Below are 7,908 nucleotides of genomic sequence, written 5' to 3' on the forward strand. Positions count from 1 at the left end.
GGGGGGCCAGGATGGGGGGGCGTTTCACACACCATCTCGGAGCAGTAGGTGAAACCATTTAAGCTGCCTTCCCCCTGCTGGAGTTTCTCTGGAGGGAAAAAACCTATGGAAATGTCTTCCCAAAAACCCCATGAAAAGATCCCCTGGGTTTGTGGATCCCAAGGGTGGGGGTCACTACAGGGTGGGCTAGCTATGCATACGAGCAGTGGGTGAACACCCCACAGTGGCCGGTGGGGGCTTCTCCTAGTGCTTTTCTAGGGGATATAAAAAACCTATGGAAATGTCTTCCCAAAAACTCCATTAAAAGGTCCCCCAGGATGTGGGTCCCAGGGGTGGGGGTCACTATGGGGTGGGCTAACTAGAAGAATGAGCAGTGGGTGAAGGGCCTATGGGGGCTTCTCCTGGTGCTTTTCCTGGGGATTCCAGTAAATAAATAAAATATGTAAAAATCTTGCCAAAAAACTCTGTTAACAGATCGTCAGAGGCCGTCTATGCCCAGGGTGTGTGTGTGAGGGGTGCGATGAGGCATTGTGTCCTATATTGTGTGTGTTTTGTTGCATGTTGTATGAGCATGTTTTGTGTCATACATTGCGTGTGTATTTCATGTACTCTGGACCTGTACACATGTTGGCATATGCTGTCTGTGCATGTGTGCATTGTCCTACAGTGTGTGTGTGTTTGTGAGAGAGAGAAACCCCTGCTGGAGGGTGTGTGTGTGTGACCCCCTGCTGGAGGGAGGGGTGTGTGTGAGAGACCCCCTTCTGGAGCACATAGGTCCCACTCCATGTATGTGCCTGCATGTGCTGCCCCCTGCTGGAGGGGACAAGCCAAACAAGTGTGTGTGTGTGCGTGAGCCTGCTGTACACTGGGAAGATAAAGTTGTGTGTGTGTGTGTGTGTGTCCAGGTGCAAAGGGGTTCTGGGGGGGAGGCATGGGTTGGGCTTGTCCCTCATGGTGGTGTGGGGGGGGAAAAGGTTTGCCTGTCATTTGGTTGTACTTGGAGACAAAGGCGGGGTGGGGCAGGGCAGGGCGGGGCTGGGTGGTGAGGTGGGAGGTTGTATGCACCTGTGGGGTGTGTGTGTGTGTGTGCATGTCTGGGGGTGCATGTTTGCATGTGTTGGTGTATACACGTATGTATGTGGGTGTATACATGTATGTGCATGTTTGGGGGGCTGTTGTATACATATGAGTACATGTCTGGGGTATGCGTTAGTGTATACACATGTATGTGTGTGGCTGGTGTGTGCATCAGTGTATACATGTGTGACAGATACATGCATATGTATGATGATTTATACACAGTTGTGTGTGTGTGCTGGGCATGTGTGTGCATGTGTCAGTGTATACACTGGTGTGTGCCAGTGTATACACAAATGCATGTCTCTGGGTGTATCCATCGGTATATACACGTGTGTGCCTGCAGGGTGTGTGCGTGTCTGTAGGTGCACATGGGGGCAAGGGGGGAAAGCTGCAGGGCGCTGTGGTGCTAAGGGGTTTGGGGGTCTGTGCCACATGCCGGGCTGATGGATCTAGGGGGCGGAGGGTCAGGCCCTCCCCCCGCCTGTGCGTTCCTGGCCAGGAGCCATTTTCAGGCAGTGCTTGGGTGGGGCCAACGTGTCCCGACGAACCCCCAGCCCCCCCAGGCTGCATTCCATGGGGCTTACGGGGTGGGACGCCAGAGTCCCAGCACAGTGCTCAAGGCAGGGAGCTCCCCCACCCTGCCTGTGCCCCTTACTTTTGACCTGCAGCCCCTTGCCCCCCAAAATCCCTGCCAGTGCCCCTCACTCCTGACTCACAACCCCCCGCCCTCTTCCCGCCCTCTCCCCCTGCCCCCAATTGCAGAGTAGGGTGTGGGGGCTGAGGGAAGGTGAGTGCTGAGCATTGGTGCTGCCTCCTGGTGGCTGGGCATTGTGGGGGGGGAGTGGAATTAATTTTGGGGTGACAAAGGAGCAGCCACAGGCAGAAGGAGGTGCTAGAAGGATCCTGACCTCTGTAGTGATGAATATGACCTCACTCAAGGCCCCCTGGATCCTTCCCAGCAGAGACAGAACCCAGGCCTCCAGGCTGCCAGCTCCTCACCCCAACCCCCAGCCCTGGCCCCCCCTGGCCCCTCCAGAGTCAGGCTAGAACCCAGGCATCTGCGCTCCTGCCACCCCTAGACCCCATTGCTTTCGCAGAGCCAGGGTAGAACCCCCCCCAACACATGCGCATGCACACGCGCACACACATGCACACGCACACGCTCTCTCTCTCTCTCTCTCACCCTCTCTCTCCTCCCCCCCCTCAATAGAGACAGCTGTTTTATCTTTTAAAACAGGACTAATAGGAAAAACAAGGCTGAGGTTTGGAAGCTGGGGAAGATGGAGCAAGGAGGGGTTAGGGACAGCCAGTGGGGACCAGGGTGGGGAACGGGTACTCACCAACCCCTGGACCCCCACCACCAACCAGCCTCTCACCTCCCAGGGCTTTTTTATGGCCCCTTGTCCCATACTGTTTTATATTAAAGCCATAAGGAAAGCCGGGGGGGGGGAAGACAGGCCTTGAAGGTGGGGGGAGACTGGGGCAGTCTCAGAACCCCCCCCACCCAGGTGATGGGTCTCTATTCATCCCTGCAAGGAGGAGGTCAGTGGGGCTTGGTCTTAGGTCCACTTGTACCCCATGGGGTTAGTGAGGAGTTTCTCCCTCCCTTTTCTCCCCCCAGGAGAGACCAACACCAGCTTCCCTCTAGGGTTGTGGGGGGTATGAGTGAGGGGAACCCCCCCCTCCACCAGCCATGCCATGCAGTCAGCTCTGGAGTGGAATGGGCCCATGGGGGTGGAAGGTATATACAGCCAGCCCTTGGCTGCCTGCTCTGGGAGGGAAGGAGTTAATCTCCTCCCCTGCACTGGGGGCAGCTGGTTCTGCTCAGACTGGTTTTATGAAGAGCAGGACTGGGGCCTGGGGCTTCCTGAAAGGACCTGAACCTTTAGAGAGGGGGGCACAGGCTGCTACAGCTGCTACACAGTGAGAGGCACCCACAGGGCTGGGGGGCAGGGGGCTGCTGGTTGGGTGTGAGAAGCACCAACAGGGCTTGGGGGGACTGGGGGCTGCGGTTGGGAATGAGGGGCACTGGCAGAGCTAGGGGGGCAGGGGGCGGCAGGTCAGGAGGGCACCAGGAGGGCTGGGGGGCAAGGGGCTGCTGGTTGGGAGTGAGGGGCACCAGGGAGGCCTCCTGGGTGGGCAAGGTCACAGTGGGTGGGGCCCACAGCATCTCCCTTCACCCCATTCACCCTGAGGAACAAGTCTGGCTGCTTCCTCTGCCTAAGCAGAAACAGGTCCAGGGAGTGAACCCCTGCCTCCCCTCTCCAGCCCTGACCTCCGACTTTTGACCTACCCTAAACCCAGCCCTTAGAAGTCTAATTGCAGCCATGGAGGAAGAGCCAGAGGCGGCTGCATCTCCTTGGACAGATTAGAGCCCCTGTAGAGCCTCCCTCTAATTTACCCCACCCCAAAGGCAGCTGCATCTCAGCATTGGTTGAGGAGGTGTCGTATAACCAGACTGTAATGTGCCTACCCCAGAGGTGGCTGCATCCCAGGGTCCCGCACCACATCCAGCCCATAGCCAGGCTTGGGGTGTGTGTGGCACAGGACTGGCAGGGCTAGACACCAGGTCAAGCAGGTGCATGGGCATGCGGGCTATGGTGTACTGTGTGTGCACCATGGTGCTGGCAACCATGCTGGGTGTCATCCTGATCCTCACCATCCACCTAGGCAACCCCAAGATAAAGCAGGCTCTGGGCATGGGCAGGCACAGCAAGGAGGTCTCCAGCCTGGACACCTTCCTGGACCTCATCCACAACCTCTTCTCCAAGAACCTGGTGCAGGCCTGCTTTCAGCAGGTAGGGGCATCACTGCAGGGTGGCGGCACTGGGTGTTGGGCTCTGTGCCCAGTGTTCCCTCCCTGTTGGGTGTGCAGGGCTTGGGACCCACATCCTCTCTACCACTGGCACAGGAACCCTCTGCTGGTACCTCGCAGCCAGATGCGCCTCCCACTCCTTCCCCCCAGATGTTCTGCAGATGCTTTAAGCAGCTGCTGCCTCCATGTCTCACTGCCCACACCTCCCCTGCCTAACCCCCATCACCTGCCCCTGGCTTTTGGAGGAAGAACGTGCCCCCCTACTCCTGCAAAAAATCAGGGCAATAGGGTCTGGCATGCTGGTGGTGGTGGGGGTGGTCTGGAAGCCAGGACACCTGGGTTCTCTCGCAGCTCTGGAGGGGCTCAGCAGGGGGCTGGGAGCCAGGACTCCTCAGTTTTGGGGGTCCTGCCCTCTGCCCCACTCGCTGCCTGTGTCTGGGCCATGCCCTGTGGTGGGGTCAGGGGAGGTCTGGGCATCCTGCTCCCAACCCCCAGCTCCTGCCCCATGACCCCCACAGCAACCCCTGCTGGGGCGAGGCAGCACATGCTCCCTGGCCACTGTCCAGGGTTATATTTAGCCTCCTGTTTACAGTGGGAACTGGCCTGGAGCAGCACATGTTCCCCATGGGGCCCTGGGGGGTGGTCACAGGTGGGTGGGGGGCTCTTCTAGTCTTGCCCTCCTGGCAGGGACTCCATCGGGGACAACCTAGCCAGCTCCCTGCCCTTGTCCATGTGTCCGTCCTTCCATCCTGGCCCCTCTATCACTCTGGCTGCGAGGGGGGGGGTCTATCCATTTGCCCCTAAACGCTGTCCTGTCTGGCCACCCATCCCTCAGACCCCATGTCCATCTGTTGGTCCGTACACCCCATACCTTCTGTCCCTGTGTCTTGCCCTATGCCTCAGCCCGTCTGTGCACCCTGGAGCCTGTCATCCATCCCAGTGCCCCATCCCTCTGACAGTACCTCCATCTGTCCATCCAACCGTGCCCCCCCAAGACTGCCTGTACATCTCCCTCCCCTGCTAGATAATCCCCCACCCAGTGCCAGCCTGTGGGGCACCAATCCCCTCCTTCCTCTTCACCCCATGAGGTGCCGTCCCTTTAACATGCTCCCCTTCTCCAGGACCCCCTTCCCCACCCAGCGGCTGTCCCCTCCCCCAGCCCCTGGGACCTAGCTGGAATCCAGGCTATTCTACAGGCCTAAAATTAAACCTGCCACCTCAGCAGGATGGACGGAGGGACGGGAGGGAACGGGGGTGCCCAGCATGAAGTCGTGAGGAGGGGAGAGTCACCTGGGATGGCCTCGTGGCCCCCTCCAATGTGATCTGCCCTGCACAGCAGGGGGGCAAGGCTGCTGTAATGCCTCCAGCTCCAATATCTGGGGACTGCTATGGGGCAGTTGCCCCCCCAAACGTTGCCAGTGGCATAGTCCCCTTCCCTTCCAATACCTTGTGGCCGGAGCAGAAGCTATAGCCCAGTTTATCTCTCCCCCACCCCAGTAAGCCTGGCACCTACTGTCCCCCCAGATCTGCTGCTGTGATCCAGCTCCCTCAGCTTGGGCTTGGCCAACAGCAGGACCCCCAACTCCTCTCTCCCAAATCAGGGTCTGTGCAGCGCCTAATGCCACAGGGGCCTCCAAGTCTAGCCACCTATTAACAACCAGCCCAGATTCCCGTGGGTGGGGGGAAGGTTCACAGAGGCTGATGCATTGCTCCCTCTGGACTTTGCTGGTGTCCATGACAGGTTGGGAAGGAATTTTTCCCTTTGCTGCTGCTACAGGTGTCAGGGGGGCTTTCTCATCTTCCTCAGAACCAGTGCGTGTTGGAGGCTGCAGCCAAGGCTGAGGGTTGTAACTGGGCTGTGCCAGTGCTCCTACTGGGACTTTAAACTCAGAGGTTCCTGGATAGAGGGTCTTGTTCGTCTGCTCAGGTTCAGACTGACACTGCATTCGGGGTCAGGAAGAAATGTTATCCCCTGGTCAGATGTGTATGGACTTGTTGGAGGGGTGGAGAAAAAGCTACCTTCCTCTGTAGCCAGGGGTGGATCCATGGGGATGCAGTTGCACCCTCCTTTGATTCCCATCTACCCAAACTTTATAAAACCAATGGTGGGAGGGGAAGTAGCATTTCTATTCAGGCAGAACTAACAGAGTCAATTGCCCATGATCACCTCTCTGATTCCTGCTCATCTTTACTCCATAGGTGTTACCAACCCTCTCTCCTTTTTAAAGGTCTTGGTGTTCCACTATTCAAACTATCTTTTCTCCTGCTGTTTTGCTGTCTGTTCGCCATTTCTGGCAATGTTTCTCATCTATTTCACAGCCCAGCAGACTGTTTTTAGCTCTATCTAAAAGTGTCAACTCAAGTATGGTCCTATTAACTTGGGTGTAAAAGTGTCTGACAGTGAAGCATTGAAGGCACTGTCAAGATGATCAGGAAGGCTAGATTTTGTTTTAGGAATCTGAACAAGAGATGTACATTTAACACTAATGACTACAGGCCTCATGACCCAATGTCTTTAGACTATTTTATTTTTTACATAGTTTGTTGCATTCTTTTTCTAAGCTTTATATATAATTTGGCAAATCAGAGTGCATTCTCATAGTGATTTTTGCTTTTGCTTTGATCTTAAAGGGAATAATATAGTGCTAGTCCACCAGGTTATCAGGAAAGCTTCTAGTTTCCCTTTAACTGGAGAAAAATATGTGTTGTCTTATATGTGATAATGTACCACAGCATCTGCACCCCTCCTCTTTTCAAAATTCTAGGTCCTTGGATGTCTCCAGTGTACGTAACAACCTGGTTGGAGCCAGACACTGCTAGCCCCCATCCCCTGGCTTCACCTGGAGCAGGTTTGGGGGCTCTTGGCATCCTTGGACAGTGGCCTCACAACAGTGGGACAGGGCTCTGGGGTAATGTTAGGAGTTGGTTGGACAGGGGACTGGGGCTCCAGGACAGCTCCTGGCTACCAATGACCTGCCGTGCACCCAGTGGAATTGCAACCCGGCCGGTACCCCTGGCATCACCAGTGGTACACACATCAGGATGGCTCACAGCCTGGGATTCATCCCCGTGCCAACCTGGAGGGGCCATAGCTGCCTTAATTCACTGTTGCAAACCCCACTTTCCTGTGCTTGACACCTCCCACCTTCCCAATATTGCTAGTAGAGCCTCTAGACTGATGTGCATAGCTCCAGCCAGGCACAAAACCAGCACAGCCCTCCTGGGTTCCGCACGCTCACTTCAAAATGGATTTCTGTGTAGGTGCACCAGGACAGATAGAACCTGGAGTCCCCAGCCCCAGCCCCCCCGGTATGAGTTCAATATTACCTCCTCCCTGTCCAGCAAGAAATCTAGCCCTGGATCTGCCATGGGGCAGCCCCTTGGCCTGTTCTGGGGATCCCTGGGATTGATGCAATGGTTTTGGGAGAGGATTTGGGGCTAGTGGAAATGGGGTGTCACCCCATCGGAGACAACAGCCACTCCTCTTTCCCCCCTCCCCCCCCCAGTTTCCTACAGCAACTGGCCCCTCCAGATTTACACTGGAGGTTTACCCCCCCCGCACAATGTATGAGTTGGCTAATGGAAGGGGGCCTGGCTGAGGGGCACAGGGGGCACCGCAAAGGGGAGATCAGAGAAAACACAGCTGGGCCCCATCCTTCCTTAGCAATAAATAACCAGTGCCGTTGGGTTTATTGTAGATACATTGCCTGTTTTGAAGAGCTGCCTCTTCTCACGCCAGTATACAAGGTATCCCAAGTTGGGAGCTCATCTGTGGACAAAGGGAGGGGGTGCAGTGGGCTCTGGCCTATGGAGGCAGTGGGAATGGTGGCCCCGGTACCTGGTGCACCCAAGTGCAGGTATGGACTTTCTTGCCCTGAGATACACCAGGATGGAGGGAGCACCAGTGGGTCTGAGCAGGAGTTTCTGGAGACATGGATTCAAGTCCTGGCTTTACACAACTGAGTTGTCATAGCTGCAAGCCCCATGCTCCCAGATCTAGTTGGGGGAAAGAG

Source organism: Alligator sinensis, unplaced genomic scaffold, assembly GCF_000455745.1.
Source record: "Alligator sinensis unplaced genomic scaffold, ASM45574v1 scaffold647_2, whole genome shotgun sequence".
NCBI classification, from domain to species: domain Eukaryota; kingdom Metazoa; phylum Chordata; order Crocodylia; family Alligatoridae; genus Alligator; species Alligator sinensis.